Source organism: Zeus faber (genome assembly GCF_960531495.2).
Source record: "Zeus faber genome assembly, chromosome: 19".
Classification (NCBI taxonomy): domain Eukaryota; kingdom Metazoa; phylum Chordata; class Actinopteri; order Zeiformes; family Zeidae; genus Zeus; species Zeus faber.
This window is the reverse complement of record NC_137206.1, coordinates 22310979-22333935: the sequence shown is the minus strand read 5'-3', so window position 1 is coordinate 22333935 and position 22957 is coordinate 22310979. Positions and strand designations below refer to the sequence as shown.

Genomic DNA, 22957 nt, shown 5'->3' with positions numbered 1-22957 from the left:
AGGATGATCACAGTTTTTATATCCACGAGTGCATCGCAGCCATAGGAGACACTGCCAATGCTTTTTTGGCGGACATTGTGATAAAAGATGGAAAATATACTGAAATGTCCATAGGCTCCAAGGGGCGGCACCACGATCACATTTTGTATCAATGCATCGTCCCTTTGCATACAAAAAAAACATTGCACTGCTGGTTCTTACTCGATCTCTTACTGCATTATGGGACACTGGTTTTGTCAAACTCATTAATATGGCACAGAACACTTTGATGGCAACTATGCAAACCATGATCATTTATTTTTAATTGATTTTTAATAATTAAAAGGCAACAAAAAAGAGAGATCACCAAATTCAGTTTTGGGTGTGTCGCTTCAGTAATCAACTAGCAATGGTAAAATAAATCTGTCAAAATATATATATATATATTTTTCCCAATTTCCAACATTGGGTCATTGCTTTATGGGACAAACAAGCAAGGATAGAAAAAACAAACAAACAAATAAATAAAGATTTAACGGTCGGTTGAGATCCATACGTTCATCCGAGTTTTAACATCTGTCATTCAAATGGAGGCTTTACAGAATCACGCTCATTACGTGCAAATGACTTGCAACAAAATTAGGGTATTTAATTTTTTTTGTTATTGTTTTTTTTTTTTACACCTGATATCCATACGCCATCTGTGGACTGATAAAATGGCTGAATAAGAAGGCCGTTCCCCAGTGCGGGACATTCAAGGTCAACATCTGCTCTCGCCGGCTCGGAAAAGCCAGCGGGGGTGTGGAGTAGAGTAGAGGAACTGAATGGATTCATTCACTTTCCGTCTCACACTCAAAATCCCCACAGTTCGACTCACGTCTCTTGAACTTGAAGAGGGCAATAAATGTCAAAGACGGCAAATATCTGTCTTTGTATCTACATTTAAAGTCAATGTACAAGGCCGCTGCACTGCATCACCTTTCCATGGAATCCATCTAATTACATCTAGTTTAGTCTATTCAGTCTGCTCTCACCTCAGACAGGAGAAGTAAACAGCCAAGTTACAGCACCACTTTCTCCACAAATATAGAAGGAATACACAGGATTATAATAAATAAATAAATAATGTAATAATTAAGAATATAATAATAATAATAACAATAATAATACTTTTATATATTTATATATGTATATATATATATATATATATATATATATATATATTTTTTTTATATAGCTACATGCAGCAATACACAGGGTCCAGTTTATACGTGTTTGGTATGTATTACAGTTTTCCGAGTTCCCGTAATGCCGGGATAAGACTACACAATTTCAGCCTGATTTTGACCCCGATTTTGTAAGGTTTTGTTGATTTTAGTCTGAGATGGGAAATGCTGTGGTATTTTTTGACATGACTTAATAACTAACACTTTGACTATAATATATAAACACTAATGTTGTAAGTAAATACAATTCAAGGTGGCATATAATCAAGTTATACAATTTATCATGACATATAACCAATTTAATAGTTATATAATACAATCTTATGTTACTGCCATTATATCTCATGTTATACTGCCAAGAAATCTATTGTAGACTAACATTACTTTGGAATTTGACTTATTATGGAAGGACTCATATAAATGTACAGTATGTAACTGCTTATATAGACGTGTTTTTCCACGTTATTCTATTCCCTGTCATCACTATTTAGTGCATTCTCCTTTTTCAAATGAAGCCCTCCACGTTAAGCTGCTGGTAGCTGCATGTAGATGAAATACCTTGAAATGAATGAATGAAAAGAACCGTCTATTTTTGCCTGTAAACCACAACTTCTCATTGTTAAAGCTCATCGTGTTGCCTGTGGAAATAGAGCTGGTGATCCACCGTGTTCTCCTTTCTGCTCGGACAGTTAATAAACTACTTGAATTTCATTAGTTTGTGCTTTATATTCCCTTGTATGCTGTGTTGTGCAATAATGATGCAGTGATGGACAGGTGACCGCTTGATGTCGTGTGGGACAACGATGATATCATGTAATGATGCGATGACGGCTGTATGTGATTGCGTTTTCAGTCCTAGTTTTCCTATGCGTTCTGAATCCATGGAACTCCTCATGGACTCCTACAGTTGGTATGTTATGACTACCTCAAAATAAGGAGAGACACAACACCACATCTAACACCGGATTAGATGCGAACAGAATGCGTTTATTTATAAAAAGGGCAAAAGAGATAATATATCAAGCCAAAAAGCTCTGCCAACGTCACGCAGGTAAGACGGTACACAATGCAACTGTGCGCCCAGAGTCACAATTTGCACATAAATAATGAATTGGATGATGATGTCACAAAGAGTCCCGCTCAACAAACTCATCTCACTCCACCATCTGACCTGAAGTTGTAGAACCTTGGCATATCTGCGATGCGGGACCGTTCTGCTAATTTGGGTAAAATTGTACCGGTTTTTCATTAATTCCTGCTCCAAATGCAAATCGATATGAATCAAACTTCAGGCACGAGATGTCTGAGATGCCCCGGTTCTAACGAGAGCAGTGGTTTAGCGATTGTCGTGTTCCAGACACTTTGAGCCCAAAATTTGCCAGGGAAAATAATAATAGTAATAATCCCAGCAATAGCAATAACAAATTAGTATGTTCCAATATTAATGCTTTTTCTATGCAAGGTGCTTTTGTATTTGTATTACACTGCTATGCAGGTGGCTGACACAAATTTTAGAACTGGTTGCCAACATTTCGTTTTTGGTAGCCAAGAATTTTTATCATTTTATAATTGAGTGATATATATCCTATATAATTATAACCATATTTCAGTATTAAAAGAGTGATATCAAGAAAGGTGAAGCATTTATCCTTTGGTTATATGAAAAAAATGTTTTTTAACAGTTTGTCTTATTTTAACGTGAACAAGGCATTAATGACTGAAGTCCAAATTGTTAAACTATGTCAAAAGGTTTTGCTCAGATACCTGATAACAGTACATTTTCAGACTGGAGGTTCACCTCAGGTATTACTTTTTTACATAAGAAAAGTGGTTGACAACAGGGAAACCTGATCGCACAAGATGGAGATGGCAACCGGTCAACCGTTAATGTTGAGCCTGGTTGTAGTGGACATCATAGTCGATTACACTCTTAATTATTTGTAAGACAATGAATCGCCAAATAAAAGACATTATCGTGACAGCCATTTGTCTGCCATTAAATTAGAAATTGAATCACTCATCACTGGTCACATGAACCCAGTCCTGCCCCCATAATGCCACAGAACGGCGGCCAGATGGTTGCAGTCATGTCGATGGAGAGCATGTGTCAGGCCACGCTGGGGCCGAGATCCACGTGGGGCCCGGTAATCACAGCGTGTCGGATGGATGGCGCAATTGATGCATAAAACACATAATGCCAGGATTTGTCTCGTACATGAGAGGGAAAATAAGATTCGCAATTTCACTTTTACATAAATTGACCCATGGTGCTCGCTGGCGCCCCCCCCCCCCCTGCAGTGTGATTGGTGGTAAATCTGAAAAATAAATAAATAATAAATAGAAAAATAAAATGGGGGCGGGTGGGGGGGTCACTGCGTCATGGATCACGGCCGATTGGACTTGAGCTCTGCACGGCATCGGCGCACATCGCGGCCCCCACAGCGACGCACCCACACCGCAGCTTTTCCCAGGGGTCCGCACACCCGCGTAACGCATGGATACACAAATACACAAGCCGACAGACACACACACACACACACACACACACACACACACACACACACACACACACACACACACACACAGACTTATGGTCCCTAAATCACACCGGGAGTTTCTGAGCAGACTGACAGAATATGGCCTGGAAAGAGATTTATGTTCCCGCCCTGTGATTGACAAGCCGCTGCACAGCACATTCAAAACGGCAGAGTTCCTAAATCACGCTCAAACTCCATGAACAGAAGCTTCGGCTTGAATCACATCTGTGCAGATCTTCTCCCCCGATCGCTCCCCAGCAGTGCCCTCTCCTCTCCTTTCGATTTTGTTATTTCCCTACCAAGACGAGCGCAAAACGACCACCGCAGGGACCACGCCGACGCTGCTGTTAAACCGAGGTCCTCCACTGTGAGGGGGGCAGGCGGGGGGTATTTTTTTGTTGTTGTTTTTTTCTCTTAACCTCGACACCCCGGCGGTTCTCCCTCCAAATTATTAATCGGAAATTGACAATCCGCTGGAAAAGGAAAATTGAGAGGAAGGCATCCAACTGTTAGCGAAAAGAGGCGGTCGAAACTCTCAGTGTAATTTCCTTTTCGTCGCTGAAGACTTTTTGGACACCTTCTTCCAGGAGATTTGCTTTGGCATTTGAATCATTTGTGTCGTTGTTTGTTTGGCAGCCTGGTATCAACAATTTACAGTGGAGGCGTGGTCCGTCGCGTTGCTTTGTTTACCGCCCCGGAAGTTTGGAAAGACTTTATGTGACAATGGTCGGACAGCTTTTCTTTCAGATTTATCTTTGCATATAAATCATTGGCACGGCAGCTGATTATTCAGACAGACTTTCCATTGTCCATATAATACAAGAAAATAAATAAATAAATAAAATAAATACGCACTTGAATGATAATTGAGGGCAGGGATCACCAACGGTGTGTGCGTCCTCGGCTGTAATCCTCTAATGCATTGAGACGGACAAAAAAAAGTACATGTTTGAGATAATAAGAAGGTCCATTCTCTCTCTCTATATATATATACAGTATACAGTATACTGTATACGGTACACTGTATATGTGTATAGATGGATGGATGGATGGATGGATGGATGGATGGATAGATGGATGGATATGAATATCATATTATTCCCCTGGTTGTTTTGCCTTCTGGGTGCCTATCTTCCTACGGATTTATGATATATTGTAGAGAGCGATGTAGGTAGAACCGCAATTCCATTAATAGTCAACAACAATTGAGCAGTCGGTACTTTTGTAGTGTTTAACCCTGTAAAGCCCACGTGTGTAATAGTACAACATCCAGTTTTATCTCCCTTTTAAAGACTACATTTACATTGCCAATGCGTGCTTTATCCTCACAATCCCATTGGATGGATAATGTGTTAATAGATCTGGGAATTTGGTCATCTCTCTCACTTATTTCTTAGCTGGGCTTTGCATGGTTAAGAACGTATGAACTCTCCATCCATATATCCGCAGTTAACAGTAATGACAAGGGTGGATGCCTCGAACTGTTTATGGTTGTTGATCTACAAATGGAAGCTCACATAATACTGTAGTTCTTAGTCAGTCATCTGGAACAGTGTCTGCCGGACGCCTGGAGTGTAATCACTATTGATCAGAGTCTATTTCAGACCTTTGGGTGGAGTTCTCACTCGATTATCCCGTCGGTTGACACGCAGCCACGGCAGCCGACTGCCGAGTGCCGGCTTTGACAGGTGGACTCCTCTCCCCACTGCCTGCACCAACACCTGAGAGCAAGGAGCAAAGTCATCATTCAAAGCCCCAGGACCAGGACCTGCAGCGGTTATTTTTATTTTTTTTTGTTTTTTTAAAATGTCGTCAAGCTGCCAAACCCGGTCACACAAAGAAAAACAAGCGGCACTCAGAAAAAATCTGCCATTCACTCGCAATCATTCACAGATGGCGCGGCCGCTCCACCTGATTTTCTCCCCGCGGACTTCATTGTTTTTTCCTCGTTATCGGGATGAATCTGTGGCTGACACTGCGCAGACACTTTGTCAGTCTGTCAATTCTCGCTGGTAGATTCTGGACGTCTGTGGCAGCGCGAGGGCGGCGTCTGGTGCCCGGCCTCCTCCCTCCAGATGACTGCCAGGAAGACGCTGCCTCCATTAGAGGGAAACGAGAGGACGGAGAGAGCACTGTGATGTTGGTTCTTAGTGAACCTCCTGCTCCCTGACCACTTGGTTTAGTCTGCAGGCAGCTTACTATTCCATCTATCTAGATTGGTGGTAAACCTAGTAATTACACAAATAGAATATCTATCTATCTATCTATCTATCTATCTGTCTATCTATCTATCTATCTATCTGTCTATCTATCTGTCTATCTATCTGTCTATCTATCTATCTATCTATCTATCTATCTGTCTATCTATCTATCTATCTATCTATCTATCTATCTATCTATCTATCTATCTATCTATCTATCTATCTATCTATCTATCTATCTGTCTATCTATCTATCTATCTATCTGTCTATCTATCTGTCTATCTATCTGTCTATCTATCTATCTATCTATCTATCTATCTATCTATCTATCTATCTATCTGTCTATCTATCTATCTATCTATCTATCTATCTGTCTGTCTGTCTGTCTATCTATCGTTCTATGTATGTATGTATGTACATACTGTACAGTGTGTACAGTATGTACATTTCCATCTGTCTGTCTGGCTGTATCTACAGTATCTATCTATATGTGAATCTATTTGCCTGTCTGTCTGTCTGTCTGTCTGTCTGTCTGTCTGTCTGTCTGTCTGTCAATCTATTTGTCTGTCTGTCTGTCTGTCTGTCAATCTATTTGTCTGTCTGTCTGTCTGTCTGTCTGTCTTTCTATCTATCTATCGATCTATCTATCTATCTATCTATCTATCTATCAATCTATATATCTATCTATCTGTCTGTCTGTCTATCTGTCTGTCTATCTATTTACCTGTGTGTGGGACTCTCTCCGTTCAGACTGTATGGGTCTATCTATCTGTCTATCTGTCTATCTGTCTAGCTATCTATCTATCTATCCATCTATGTCTGTCTGTCTGTCTATCTATCATCCTATGTATGTATGTGTGTATGTATCCGTCTGTCTGTCTGTCTGTCTATCTACAGTATCTATCTATCTATGTATTTTTCTAAATGTTAATCTGTCTGTCTGTCTATCTGTCTATCTATCTATCTATCTATCTGTGTGTGGGACTCTGTATGTATGTATGTCTCTGTATGTATGTATGTATGTATGTATGTATGTATGTATCTATCTATCTATCTATCTATCTATCTATCTGTCTATCTATCTATCTATCTATCTATCTATCTATCTATCTATCTATCTATCTATCTGTCTGTCTGTCTATCTATCTATCCATCTGTGTGTGGGACTCTCTCCATTCAGACTGTATGGGAAAAAGGAAGAACCCCTAATTTTCTCTGAAATAACTTCAAACTCACAAAAGTAATTGGCATCCATCCTTGTTTATTCCATATTTATAGAAATTAGACTTTCCTTTGAGTTTTGATTCAAAAGAATATTTGACATAATAACACAAATGAAAATGGCATGGACAAAAATGATGGGACCCTTAACCTAATATGTTGTTGCACAACCTTTAGAAGCAATCACTGCTATCAAGCAATTTCTGGAACTCTCAATGAGACTTCTGCACTTGTCAACAGGTAATTTGGCCCACTCTTCCTGAGCAAACTGCTCCAGATGTCTCAGATTTGAAGTCTTCTCCAGACTGCATGTTTCAGCTCTTTCCATAGATGTACGATAGGATTCAGGTCAGGACTCATAGAAGGCCACTTCAGAATTGTCCAATGTTTTGTTCTTATCCATTCTTGGGTGCTTTTAGCCGTGTGTTTTGGGTCATTATCCTGTTGGAGGACCCATGACCTGCGACAGTGCTTTCTGACACTGGGCAGTACGTTTGACTCCAGAATGTCTTGATAGTCTTGAGATTTCATTGTGCCCTGCACAGATTCAAGGCTCCCCGCACCAGACGCAGCAAAGCAGCCCCAAAACATAACCAAGCCTCCTCCATGTTTCACAATAGGTATGGTGTTCTTTCTTTGAAAGCTTCATTTTTTCATCTGTGAACATAGAGCTGATGTGACTTGCCAAAAAGCTCTGTCCAAAGGACATTCTCCCAGAAGCATTGTGGCTTGTCAATATGCATTTAAGCAAATTCCAGTCTGGCTTCTTAATGTTTTCTTTCAAATGTGGAGTCCTCCTGGGTCTTCTTCCATGGAGCCCACTGTCACTCAAAAAGTGACGGATGGTACGATCAGACACTGACGTAATTTGACCTTGGAGTTCAGCTTCTACCTCTTTGGAAGTTGTCCGTGGCTCTTTTTCTACCATTCGCACTATGCTTCTGTTCAATCTGGGGTCGATTTTCCTCTTGGGGACCGCATCCAGGGAGGTTTGCTACAGTCCCATGGACCCAAACCTCTTAAAAATATTTGCAACTGTAGTCACAGGAAGATCAAGTTGCTTTGAGATGGTCTTATAGACTTTATCTTTAACATGCTTGTTTATAATAATCTTTCTGATCTCCTCAGACAACTCTCTCCTTTGCTTTCTGTGGTCCATGTTCAGTGTGGTGCACACAAGGCTACCAAACAGCAGAGTGACTACTTTTCTCCCTTTAAATTATCTGAATGACTGATTATAAGATTGAAAACATGTGTGATACCAATTCAAGAAAACAGTTAGTTTAAAATATCTCTATGATTTAATTATTTATAATGTTTTTTAAGGGGTACCAACAAATCTGTCCAGGCCATTTTAGAATATAATTGATCTCTTTAACAATAATTTATCTCTTTTCACAGTTTCTTTGCTTTACTCTATTACATACCAAAGGCATGCAGGTATACATGAGAAAAATGCTTTTAATTTCATCACTTTTCACGAGGAATGAAGTATTGTTTTAATGAGCTGTTAGGGTACCAACGAAATTTGTCCACATCTATCTATCTATCTATCTATCTATCTATCTATCTATCTATCTGTCTATCTATCTGTCTATCTATCTACCTAGCTATCTGTATTGCCCCGTCCGCCTCTCTACATAGTGGTATGTCGGTTGCTCTAATTGTTTTCTTATCTCTGTCTGGGAGCTGTGTAGGTGCACAGGCATGGCCTTATTAGACGACTGATCGATGTGATTTATAGCTTTAAGGGGGAGAGACATACAAACGTTCTCATCTCCCGAGGCAGAAGCAGAGAAATCAATCACGCACACCCGCTCTGAGTGGGCCCTCATGCAAACCCTGTCCCGAAAAAACTGCCCTCCGCAATGCCCGTCCATCCCTCACGTCAAGGGTCTCTGACTAATTCATAGGTTTATTTATTTTTTGGTTTGCTTTCTGTCCTAAATCGTCATTGTAGTCTTTTGTTGGTCTCCAAATATCTTCCAGTGTTTATTATGTAACATATATTGTGTGGGAATAGGAGTACATTCTCCTCTTTTCTGGTGTATTTTAATGGGTTAACCAAGCACCGACTACAAGGGATGCGCCTTAACGTTCTACTAGTTGAATAGACATTCATCAAAATAGAGTTTCACATCAAAATATGCTAAATTGATTTTGGAATGCACTTAAAAGAAGGCCTTTGCTCTCAAAAAAGGTGTTTCAGCCTTTTATGTAGACCTAGGGGTGGACATAGTGCTTTTGATTTTAGAAAATAAATACATTTTCTTAATCTTCTATTTCAGTTGAAAGAAACTCAAATCTGAACAGATCTGCTGATCTGGGAGGGAGGGGTGGAATGGCTGCCCAAAACACATGGAACCAGCAGCTGCAGCTCCGTGGGCAGGAATTGTGTATTTCGGCTTATGTTACAGTATATATTCTACAATGCTGCTCTGAGGGCAGGAATAGCGCGCCTTACAGGCATACACCAAGCCTCCTTAATCCTCTGGAGCCTTGGCTCTTCTGTTTTGTTGTCGTTTTGCTGTACGATACATTCATTTTTGACATTGTTTAGCAAAGGTAAAGCGCACGGGAAACCAGAGAATGCACGGAACCACCATCGGCGCAAAGCCCTCTGCAAGTCTGATTTATGGTTGTGTCCATTCAAGAAACTCTGCACAGGGAAGAAGTCTGAAATGTAGGAAGGAATAGAGATCTCAAAACGAGCAACATATGTTTCTCTTCGGGCATCACATTTTATGAAAAGCACGTATCGGTCGTGAAATTAGTGGGATAAAAACCTCCCCGACAGTTTCACTTACAAACATGAATGCGCACTTTGGCTGTGTTTTCCATACCTCTCTTTTTATGCACCAACGCCGAGAAGTAATGATCAAAAAAGTTTTATTCCACTTTCCATTGACTTATATTGCTTTCACACACAGAGCCCTAAAAACATGCTTTAAAATACATACATTAAAAAAAAAAAAAAAGCTAATTGTGTTAGTTCAATGCAAGGCTGTCGGTGGGATCAACTAGCCTAGCTCCTGTGAAATGAGGGAAATACACCTTCCAGCTTCCCAAAAGCGTAGTTATTTAAGCGACACATCTTGCAGCAACATCCTTGGCTATTTTTGTGATTATCAGCTGATTATCAGCCTTGTGCCAGAACCACTTGAACAAAACTCAGCTGACTGGACTGGCAACCCCGAGTTTCACAGGCAGCTTCAAGCTGATTTCCCCCAAAAAGAGTATCCCTGTAAAGATGCTCCGGCCGTATTGTTTCTCACGCCTATTATTTAGACACTGTGTTAGGGGTTGCTCTTTTGTTCCCTTCTAAATTACATATTTGTCTTTCCTGCACAGTCCAAATAACGTTATGTTAGTTAGCTTACTCAAGTCATAGATTTGTCATCAGGCCGACCCCTCTCTATGCCTACAAACCACCGCTGTTGCTGCAGTACTATCATTGTTATTTAACCGTCTATTCAAAATTAAGCACATCACTGTGAATAAGTTCTTATTTTTAATTTTTTTTTTTCATTTCCCGTAATTACTGCATTTACGCCGCTGTATTGTAATTTTCCACAATCACATTATCACTCAAGGGAACAGCTGTGGTGACAATTCCCTCAAAGACTTGACGGTAATGCGTATTTATTTACAGCATTGCGGATTAATTTGACAGAAAACCAGACAAATCACCTCAGACGGCGACATAATGGAAGTCATGTGACGGAGGTCACACCACCCCACCCAACCCCAACCGCTCTTCCCTTGAATGTAATTCCATCTATTTCGCCAAACGCTTAATTACTTTTAATCAGGCCCAATTGGACTAATTTAAGGTCAATGAATCATTGATAAGGTGAGGGCCAGAGCTGTGGTAAATATTTAGTTATTCATCACACTTCTTCTTTTCCTCTATATGCTGCACATTATTCTAACCTCCACCACCACCACCACCCCCCCACCGCTCCTAACCCCTTCTGATTGCACATTCGGGGTGTGTGTTGAACGACTGCTATCGTCCAATTGGATTCGTCCAACTGGAATTTCTAAAGCGGGGATTGATCCCCGCTTTAGAAAATCTGTTGATGAAATCCATTCCCAAGGAGAGACCCCGGCGTGAATAGACTCCCCCTCCCCCAAAGGGAACTACTAACACCGCTCTGAAGAGCCGCACAGCTACTCCTAAAACTCATTTTAGGGTGCGGGCCGGGATTGGTCGAGATGCAACTTCACGAAGCCCGGATTACTTTGTGTTGAGGCAGGACCAGCGCAGCCAATTTTGACCTTCTTTCGGGTTAATACATTTGGACTCGAGCATATGAGATTGCATTTTCTTTTCCGACGCCTCCTCGCATCTCTGCGAAAACTACAGAGTGTTTAGTTTGGCGAATTTCTGCATCATATTATGAACAGAATTGACTAGATTGAGTCGAATATCTCAGTTTCTTCCATGAAACGTTGCGGACCCAAAATCTCATGAAATCTCAAATATCCCTATCACTGGTCACGATCGCTTCCATGTTGACGGCGATGACAAAAAATGGAGGAGACTCGTCCGTGTTTACACTAGTAGTGACTGTGACTGCCGTGGGTCACAGTGTGTTCATATGGGAATTGCAAATTAATTATTATTTTTAACAGCATCACTTGAAGTCTGGAGTGAAAAGGTATTTTTGTGTCAACTTCCACTTCCTGTTGAAAATGAGATTGTGACTCATCTTGACGAACACAGTCGGAAATTTTCGCAACACATTGTCCACCAGGGGGTGTCTCACTGACGCAACGTTTACGGAGCTCCTCCATTGACTAGGAATGACTTTCGGCGGAACCGGCCGGCCCTAGCGTACCTCAAATGTGTACATGGCAATTTAGATGATAACTGAATACGGATAATAATACACATTTCATGTTTATCGCATCAATTTTTTGGTTGATACAATTGTTTTCTTTTTGCAAAAAATCACACAGGGCTGGGTGGGACCCATGTGCGGGGCCGAATGCAGCCCGCAGACCCTATTTTTGACACCTGCGTGAATTGGTAGTGATAGTGGTGAGAGAAAAGAAAAGAAAAGAAAAGAAAAGGAAAGTATAACAACAGGAATAAAAAGAAAGAAAGAAAGAAAGAAAGAAGGGGCTCAAGAATTAAAGAGCCCAGCTTAATTCCATGTCTGTGCACCCACCATAGCCATGTCTCACCATTCATGAGGCGGAGGGTGGATGGGAGGGAGGGGAATAGAGACAGGGATGAGGAGAGGGAAGGGGAGCGAGAGAGGGAGAGAGAAGGAGGGGGAAAGAGAGAGAGATGGAGTGAAGGAGGGAGAGTTTCCACCTGAAGATTACTTGGTGTCACACCGAGCAGAGGCAAGGGAAGCAGCTGAGTCTATCACGAGGTCTCTCTCTCTCTCTCTCTCTGTCTCTCTCTCTCTCTCTCTCTCTCTCTGTCTCTCCCTCTCTCCCTCACCCCGCTTATTGCGTGCGATCCCCCGGACTTCTCCTCAGCCAGAGCTCGGTCATAAAAAACAAGAGAGAATAAAAATAAAAATAAAAACCCGTCGGGAACCGTAGGACCGGGGAAGACCGACGCGACAGAAGTTGTACTTCTGCGTTCACGGCGGAGCGTCGCCCGTCAGACATCCGAGCCTTCGGCACGGTAGGACTGTTCAAGGTGTTTATGTTGTTATTTATGTCGGTTTATAATAATGACAGTGATAACGATAAAATCTGAAAAATAAATAACAATAATAGAGAAAAATGTAAGGTTATTTTTGAGAAATCCATTTCACTAAAATAAGTAAATATCCCACTCAAATCAAATGTTGTGCTCGAACGGAATAATTATCATATACTGTATGTGCATATGTCTGTGATACTTTTTGAGGACGTACATTTTCTTCTGTTTGCTTTTAAAGGTAAGTTGTTATTTTATGTTCCATGCCCTCGAGCGTTCCCCAAATGCGTTTACCCCCCGTACGCGTGTAGGCGCGTGTGCGCGTTAGTGCGTTTATGCGCGTGTGTCGGCGCGCTCTTCACACGCGCACACACACACGCGAGCGTATTGTTTACCCAACACGCTCGTGTGCGTGTGCGTGTGTGTGTGCGTGCGTGCGTGTGTGTGTGTGTGTGTGTGTGTGTGTGCGCGCGCGCGTGCGCACAGAGTTGCCTGTCTGTTGACTTTTGGGAGCAAAGTGACTTCGGTGTCATCGTTGGATCTGTTTGTTACGCGCGCCCTGGTGGCGTCTTAGAAAAATTGGGAAAAAAAAAAAAAAAGAAGGTGTAGCTGAGATGGAGAGAGAGTGTTGGGGGGGGGGGGGGGGGGGAGAGGGAAGGAGAGGGGAGGGGGAAGAGCTGTGGGTACTGCGTGATAGAGAGAGGTGAAGAGATGAAGGGAAGGTGACTGTACATATTTGAGCAGCCCTGTGTCCATCCTCGTCCCGGTGTCGTGACGTTATCATATTTATGATATTTATGATATTTATGCTTAACCCACACCAGGATTGAGCCGTTTCGCTCTTTAACGGCCACTAAGGCACCCTGCGTCCAGCCACGCCAGTGGCTCCAGAATTAGAAATAGAAAATTTGAAGTGGAGAGGGGGGGGGGGGGGGGGGGGCGCATAAGTGGCTGTGATTCGCTGGTGGGGGTGGCGGGGGCAGTCTCACTGGCAGCCCAACCAAGCCGACCCAGTAACCAAGGCAGCTGACATGGGGGAGAGCCAAGGGGTGGGGGGCAGTGGGATTTCTATTTTTCACTCTCGGAGCGATGTCGGGCCCTTGCCAAGCGCCCCCGCCCCCTCCCCCACCCCCCTCAGATAAAGATTTCATTGTGAGACGCCGTGACCGAATTCATTAAGCATCTACATGTACTCTCCCCTGGCCACACCAGCACTCTCTTGTGCCTTCCCCCTCTCCCTCCCCTCCCGTCGTTATCGCTCCTCTCTTCCTCTGGCGCTCTCCCGGCTTTCTCTCCCCCTTCTCTCGTGTCCTCGTTCTCTCGCATTACCCCCAGTTGCTTCTCTAAGCAACCCCACCTCGCGTCGTGTCGCCAGTTGTGTCGACAAGTCTCCGCGTTTGGCAAAGAGCGACGGATTTTGTTCCGTTTCCTACGCGGCCGTGTCTCCTAACAGCAGCCGGGGGATTCTCTCTCTCTCTCTCTCTCTCTCTCTCTCTCTCTCTCGCATGTTGCAGGCAGCATGTAACCCATGCAGTGCAGGGACCCAAGCTCACCGTACGACACGCACTGTAGTTGGAACTGTGCTCTGCGGGAGGCTCTCCGTTTATTTTGCCCCCGAAAAACAAAGTCATCGGGAAAAAGGTTCTGGCGCTGAATGAAAGACTGGACCCGAGTCCACAGTCGTTTATTGACCGAGACACATTCCTCTTGTGATTCTTGTTCTCGAAGGGAACAGAGTGCTCTGAAGGCAATGTTTTCACACTGACTCGATAAATATGTGCGATATGTACTGTATTTCGGCCGCTATATTATAATTTGCTACAGCCCTGAAAATGAAAGAAGTCCAGACATATGAAGTCGTAACAAAAGCTTCTTGAAAATTGTAAGGATTTTTTTTTTCTTCTAATCATTGTTCGGCCAGAATACTTAGAACTTATAACAACTTATAACTTATCCAAGTTACATAAATAAAATACACACACAAAATACATACATACCTTTTTTACCTTGATTTAGAAGAGTTTGGTTTTAGCTAAGGCTGGTGTTCTATGCTTTACTGTATAATGCTGCGTTCCGTTGAAGCCGGAACTCGGGAAAAAGTCCGACCTCCTATTCGGAGCACAGCGGAGCGACAACTGAAGTCGGAATTTCACGACGGGATTCTGGGGCGGACTGCTGCTGCCCTAGTTGGCTGAGGTAACAGGCCCCGACGTCACAGCAACGTGGGGGCAGGCGTCCATGTTTTCCCGATTAGAGACAATGGAGCTCAGAAGTGAGGACCCTTGCTTGGAATTACCAGCTTCCAACTTCCAATGGAATGCAACATAAGGCTGCTGCTTCTTTCCTGCAGTCAACATTAGGGAGTGAATTAGGCAAGTTAGGCCAAGAAGTTATGCTGAATAAATGTGCGAATACACGCAAGACTAGTTACGGCAAACTCGCATTTGATAGCGTTAGCTACAGCTAATGACCTTCCCGGATTTCGGGTTCCTGTCTGTGGCACTTTACACTCCCTGGAGCTTTATTTTATAACAGTGTCATCAATTCTGCTTTACTGGCAAAGTTCCTGTTGGCTAACAAGTGAATGAATGATGTCACAAAGCTAATTCCATGACTCTTAAGTGATGTAGAGGGTGTAGACTGTGACATTAAGTTCAAGAACAATGAATTAGTGGTACTTTCTTCAGATCGACTTTTCATCGAAGAGGTGTTCTCTACAAGTATTTCGACTTTTTCCTTCATTAATCGAGCGTTCCTTTCTTGATCCAAATAGCGCAAACAATTATGAGGTGTCATTTTGACACTCATTGCATGACAGACAAGCACAAGATCTGAAGACTAAACCCGAGACTTAACCTCCTCAATAAACTCAACAGTGTTTGGTCTCAAGGGAAGACTTGGAATTCCAAAAGCCTTGAGCGATATGCGTTTATATGTAGATTCGAGATTTTTTTTTTCTCCCCCCCACCACTCTCACTTATTCAAGACCAAGTTTTGAGGTTAGCGCCGCATCTTCTGAGGTGGCAGGCTGTGGAAACCGCTCACGCTCGGCTTCCAAGACGTGGGATTCGCGCCTCTGTCGAAATCAATAGCCCAGCAAATTCCTAATTGAATGACTGCAGGGCCCCCAGCCCGGCGGCTCTTTATGGGCCGCCATAAGGCGCTTCTGAAGAGTGTGTGTGTGTGTGTAATAAGGACCCTGCTGGCATCGCCGTGGTCCAGGAAACAACACAATGTCAGCGTGACGGGGCACGGCAGGCGAGCGGGGCACGGCAGGCGAGCGGGGCGCGGCACGCGGGGAGGAATCAGTACACCTGCCGCGCTGCGCTCGAGCTGAAACCCCGTGTCAGATTTCCTCCTCATAATTCACTTTGTCCAAAGATTCTGCGCCTAAGGCCGGACGATATCGAATCACTCACACAATATTGACTCAGATATCACAATGATTCATGACGTCTACCTCAGTATCGATTATTTGACGATATTTTGCGTACATTTTGACTGTTGGTGCCTCCTGTCACGCAGGGAATATTGGAGGAGCGATCGTTGATTAGAACACCTAGAACCGTCGATGAAGCTCAGAAAATGTATTTATTCACTCTAATGCAGCCTCGAAGACAACCTTTGACGATATAACGATACGACCCTAACCGAATTCCCAGATGATATTTCGTCACGACATGGATATCGTATCAATATCTCGCCCCGCCCTATCCCTTCCCATGATAAACGACCGTGTCCATTTTATTTGACCCGCTGGAAGGGTTTTGATTATTTCAAAGCGCTCCCTGTTCCCCTCCTCTTTGAAATCCGAGACCGCCGAGCGTTACTGAAGACCGGATGATGTCATGATAATGGTTCCGAATCTGAAAATTTCCCCTCGGGGGCTTCAGTGTGGAAACCTTGTTATCTGGGAAATGGACGATCGCTGTTAACATGAGAGATCTAATTTCTGTGCAATCAGAGCCGCGTCTTTTGTTTCAAAAGACGACCTTATCCGTCCGTGGAGCTGGAAGTTTCCTGCCCGAGCATTTGATGACTGAAATGACCTCAGGTACCTCCTCGCCCCCCGGCCGCCTCGACAGAAGCAGATGAAGGGCTGTGCAAACCTTTTGTTGGATTACATCGTGTTACACTTCCATTTCCCTCTTATTACATCTCCTGGTTCCCTGCTTTGCCCGATTCTCATTTGATTTTACTCGATTTCTTTTTTCATATTGTACAGAATTAACTATAACTATATGGAACGATACAGTATATAGATGTTTTATAATGGAATAGGCTCATTCACAACTGTATGCTCTTTTGTCATACAGAGTGCTCCATGTGAATGGACAATTACAACATGGAAGCTGACACAAGCCTGTGCCTACCAGAATTTCAAAATAGGCTGTTATTATTAAGTTATTTTTCCAAAGCTAACTTTCATTGTTTCACGGTTGTGAACGGAATGACTGCGTCGCTCTGCGTCCCCGCAGCACGGAGAACCAAGAGCAAGCCATTGTAGTTATAGTCATAAAAATTATTATAATTTTTTTTTTTTTTTCAGTCAAGTGAAACTCCGCTCCAAACGGCTCCGACCTGAACCCACTGGAACCGGATCCATTGCTTGGTCCAAAACCCATTCCTCAGAAAACACACTGAGGAAAAGGGCTTTTGCCGAAGCGTTTGTAAGGCCCTAGTAAGTAACTCAGATAGATCGAGCGACAGGCTCATGGCCACTAGATGCTGCCTTTAGAAAATCTCTTTCTGAGGGAAGTCAATGGAAAAAATGAAACTTCTCTCAAAAGATTCATAGAAGGTCCATATTTTTTCTCCATAGGGCTTTAGGGACTCGATATCCAAGATAACTTATTCTAACAGGTGTCATGGGTGTGATTTTGTTCCATAAAGAGGATTTTAATGCGTACAGTATATTTTGGGGGCGTGGTTGCCTTGATCGACAGGTCTCTCATTCCCATTTGAGCATCTCTACTCGACAGGGGATTAATGGGGGAACACATTGTTTGTTAATATCTGGACGAAAATATATGATGTGATTTATTGGCACAATTTGTCGGTACAAAGTCACAATACAATGAGGCTGTGGAGAGCACTTTGTACACTCATTTATGATGTACACATGAAAGTGTGTACTTTAGTATCCTTAGTATCGTTAGTGCTTTTGTGCCTCTGTACAGGTGTGGCATCTTGTATGCGGGCTATTGTTTACAACTTCCTGGAGGCCTGTTCTAGATCGCACACCAGCACATCTAGGTTTTCACTTCATTATGCTGCTCCTGTAACTCAGCCTCTAACCTGACACTGTGAGTTATTCCGTCCTCTCCTGGGTCTAAAAAAGTGCCTCCAAAAAAACAAAGAAAGGAAGTCAATCATGTTTTTGCTCCTTATTTTACCTCAAGCGATGGATCTATTGAATGGTTCAGGCGACGGATCTATTGACAAGGACAGTTGCTTAAAATAATAGACAGGCAAAAAAGACCTCCTCATCGCAGAAAAACACATTTGAATTGATTCCCCACTGGTCCCCCTTCTCCCAATGCTCTGGCGCCATTACGGGGAGGAAATTTCAAACACTGGGGTCCATCTGCAGAAATCAATTTTGTAAAATTGATCAGAGAGAGAGAGAGAGAGAGACAGGCCACCTCCCCTTGAAGCCTCCGCTTGGGGCGGCAGAACAATGGGCGTGCGTGACGAAAGCTGATCTGGGCAATTCATTAGCTTTCTGTTGAGCAGATGGATCTCTTTCTGCAAGGGCGGCAGAAACACGTCCACATCTTTATTATTTGTTTATTGTGGGATTTTTGTCTATTGTTACGGCCCTAATGCTGTTTGGCTGAAAATGTACGTGGAAACCTGTTTGAGGTACAAGCATAAGCAAGGTGGAGTAGGAATTGATTTGCCACCGGGTCACCAAGCGGTCACACCCTGTCTGTGATGTGTCATTCAATTACGGTGGCGGGGTTGGAGTGACGTACCCCTACGCTCCCCCGCGCATCTACGCTTGAGTAGATGCGCTGTGCATCTCACCATGTAATATTAGTAAAATCCGATTTTCAATGCTCGGTTGAACCGGTCCATTTTCGGGAACCGAGCTCCTTTTCCTGCCACCGAGAACGTCTCAGCGAACACATCGGTCATGTTTCATGCGTTGACTCAACCTAAACCCAACCAACCATTCTATTTCTATCAAACGCACACAATTCTGTAACATGCTGGACAACAATATTACAGCTATCTTTGAAGTAAATTTGGTCTTTTGTTATACGAGTTTTGTTTTAATATTTTTAATATTTCGTTAAAAAAATCCCATATTTGATACCTTTTTCAGCTGGCATTTTATAACAAACAGCCATTCAATACATTTATTTGACGTCTTCTATATGCTATATGCTGTTTCTATTGTCGGTGGCGGGGTCCGCCGCTTTTCCTGGCAAGAACGTGCTGATAGGACACACGCGAGAAGTCCACGGCAGCCAATGAATTGATGTGAATTGGATAAAGTGGCGCGGCTAGTTGCGGTCAGCAAACCATCGACATCGATGAACATTCACGGAAAAAGAACGGCGCCCTCGGATGAAAAAAAACAAAAAAAAAAACAGAAAACCCCACCCAGAAAAATAAATAAATAAATAAATGAAAATCCACCGACCTGAAGAAGTCGAACTCCGGAGAAAAGAAAGTGATGGTGAAAGGACGGTTAAAGCAGGATGGCGGAAACAAAAAAAAAAAACCTTGTCGTTTTGAAGGGAATCTTGCGACTTGGGACACGCAATTTTATGGATTGCCACATTAATGTAATTACCTCGCCCCGATGCATGCCTTTTTCCTGATATGGGGAATTAGAGGCTCACTCCTGGGATGTACGCTTCTTCTCTCTTGGGGTATTAAACATTTTTCTCGCCTTTGCAATTACAACCGTTTACTGCCCCACAGCTCCCCGTCACGCTTTCCATGTTTTTCGCCATCTTTTGTCTGCGTGACCGTGGAAAAAGCGCCATTTGCCGGGTAACCCATCCGCGGGACGAGGGAGGAGATGAGGAGCCGGCTCGACCTTCTGTTGAGGCCAAAATAATCATTAGACTACACGGGGTAACACGGCTTGCCCTTGGTCCTGGCGGTCAATGATTGCTTTTTATTGCCGCCCCCCCCCCCCCCGCCGCCGCCGCCGCCGCCAAAAAAAAAAAGAAAATGTACCCAATATGCGGTATCCTGTGTCTGAATGAAATGGAGGTAGGCGTAGAATGAATTACAGTCTCAGGAGTCGTTGAGCTTCTCTCAACTTTCTCCTCTCCGACGGCGAGAGGGGGAGCGACTATAAATCTGACACAGAGATCCATCCAGCTAATCTCTCCCTCGCTCTCTCCCTCGCTCTCTCTCTCGCTCTATCTCTCTCTCTCTCTCTCTCTGTCTTTATTGCCTGGTGGACTCTCTCCTCGTCTGTATCAATATAGTCCATATAACATGTTACACTGTTACGCTTGTACCTTCTTCTGTGTCTGTTATAAGTACAGGTCCCCATAAGAGTGTGTGTGTGTGTGTTTGTGTGTCTGTGTGTGTGTGTGTGAGCGTGAGCGTGAGCGTGGGCGTTGTGTTTCCATAAAGTACAAATACACGTGTACCGTGTCGCGCCGATGGTGATTACTGATGAAATGTGAGCGCTGGAAAAATTTCCCTGGTGCGCGACTCTCCTCTTTGAACCGCAATCCATTATCTCCAGGTATCAGATTCATCCCAACAGGTGTATTATGTTAAATGATGGCCCGTGGCATCCCGCCACCGATGCCGGGATGAAAGCAGAGCGCGAGATCAGGTGCCGAGTGACGGTGCCCGGCACGCCCGCACGCGCACACACACACACACGCACGCACGCACGCACACACACACACACACGCACACACGCACGCACACACACACACACACGCACACACGCGCACATGCTCGCTCACACACACACACGCACGCACGCACGCACACACACCCGTATAGTGAACGGAAACCACGTGGGGCCCCATACCGCGGCTATCGCCCACATCATCTACAGCTGCCGGCGAAGCGAGAGGGTCACACCTTGTCTGTCATCTGATGGAGGTTTACCGAATTGTTTCCCCTTTCGCGCGCCCCTCTCTCTCTTGCAAGGAAATGCGAGCCCTGCCTTGGTGAGGAAATGGATACATTGCGAATTCTAACTGATTAGAAATCTCTTGATCTACCCCCCCAAAAAAACAAACAAAAAAAACCCCATAGTTTTTTAACTGTTATCCCCATTGTATCAGCTGCAGAGCAGTCCCCCCGTAGAGGATTGGAAGCGAGAAAGGATATAACCGGGTTGCATTTAGATTTAGTTGAGTTGTGTGTGAGTCGTATAAGTTGGCACCCAAAAAAAAAATAAGAATGCATATAGTTGTTGCAACAAATTTGAATTGAATGTGTAAATTTGCTGTCGTTATGAGCAACATATTGCAGTGCAGCAGCAGATCAAGGGAGATTCTGCTCAACAAGATTCTTGGCTTTTCATTACATAACCCCACATGTTAAAGCACACGCATGCATGTTAACATGTTAAATACATAGATTACGCACATAATCCACATGTGCAACATGCACATGACTCAAAGGAAAAAGAATGGAGGGAAGATACAGTATGAACAGCACATACAGGAACCAAATTGCAAAGCCAAATATAGAAACAAATGTAGAAGTTATTCCTGATTTTCTTAAACGAGAGGAAAATTAAGTCAATGGAGATTGGTGGTGTGATTTAATAAATGACTCACCGTCACGCTTTTATAAAATCATGAAACAAGACACATTTTCTTAGAAATAAAACAAATCAAACGAACAAGGTCGGCATTTTTTTTATTTTTTTTTACCACTGAGAAAAACAAGATTCTATACATCAGACGACATTGTTTATCACATGGAGAACGAGGCCGTTGGAGCCAGAGTCTGAGCTCAGCCCTCGGGTTGCCGTCCCACAGGGCCGCCCGTGCCGTTTTGAAGGGGCCGACAGAAGTGATTGAGTTTGGGTGATGGTGGTGGTGTTGGAGGTGGTGGGCGTCCTTTCTACTTCACGGACCCACACACCTCCCACCCTGCCCTCCATATCAAACTCTTTGATCAAACTCTACCCCAGATCCCCCCAAGTTTCACCCCTCTCATCTAACCCATATCTCCTCCTCAACCCAGCGCCACAACTCAGCCCTTCACAACACACACACACACACACCTCTGTCTCTCTCTCTTTCTCAACCCCCTGCACCTGACACCGTTGCTCCCCTTTGAAATCCCATAACACGGGCCCTCTTGTTACGCCGGCTAACCTTGCGGTGGATCAGAGGGAATGGCGTACCCGGGAGGCTCTGGAGGCGCCTCTGCGCACGCGGCGGCTCACCGGGTCCGTCGGTAGAGAAGGATCAGAAACAGAAACCCGTTGGAACCGTAGCTATCCAGTGCCCCTGCAGAGACCTTTTGCGACACGCAAGTAGCGGTGAAATTAAACAAGAGGAGAGGAGACGAAACTTGAAAGCCTCTCTATGAAGTCCTCCCCACCCACCGCCACCCACCCCCACCCCCACTCTCACATCTGCATTTACATTTTCTGGTCCGAGCGCGGCGAGGCCCCCCGCGGGCGAAGGGCAAGGGCTTCCAGAGGAGCGCAGAGACCGACGCGGATCCTTTTTCAAAAGCACGGTCGTTCTGAACGCTGATGCAGCAGTGCATGACCGCCGGAGGAGGAGGAGGAGGAGGACGAAGCGGGGGAGTGGGAAGAGGAGGATCCAATCCGCAGTTCTGAAGGGGTCTGCGTCGAATAACTCGGAAATGTCAGCCCCGGCACGCAAAGGTAATGGCGTCTGCGGCCCGCCCTCCTCGACGCCGCATGCGCGCCCTCCTGTTTGAACAGCTCCGCCTCGTCTCGACTTCCACCCCCCATGCCGCGCGTGTTTGCCGTTACTCCAATTCGAGTTTCAAGGCTTGTCCTTAAATATTTGAAGAAGTAGACGCGACCGAAGAACAAAGACACGAGAGAGAGAGAGATAGAGAGAGAGAGAGAGAGAGAGGGGAGAGGGACACATTATGCATGTACGAAATGGGAATTCACCCGTAACGCTCCGGGCCTCGATTCC

General features: G+C 44.1%; 1 protein-coding gene across 1 annotated transcript in view; it reads left to right on the top strand.

Moving 5' to 3' along the window:
* Positions 1-12797: 12797 nt before the first annotated feature.
* Positions 12798-22957, top strand: part of LOC307245213 (cadherin-20-like) — a 64227-nt gene continuing 54067 nt past the window's right edge. Inside the window, exon 1 of the mRNA XM_080020667.1 lies at positions 12798-12812. The gene's annotated coding sequence lies outside the window, so the exon portion shown is untranslated. The remainder of the gene's footprint in view (positions 12813-22957) is intronic.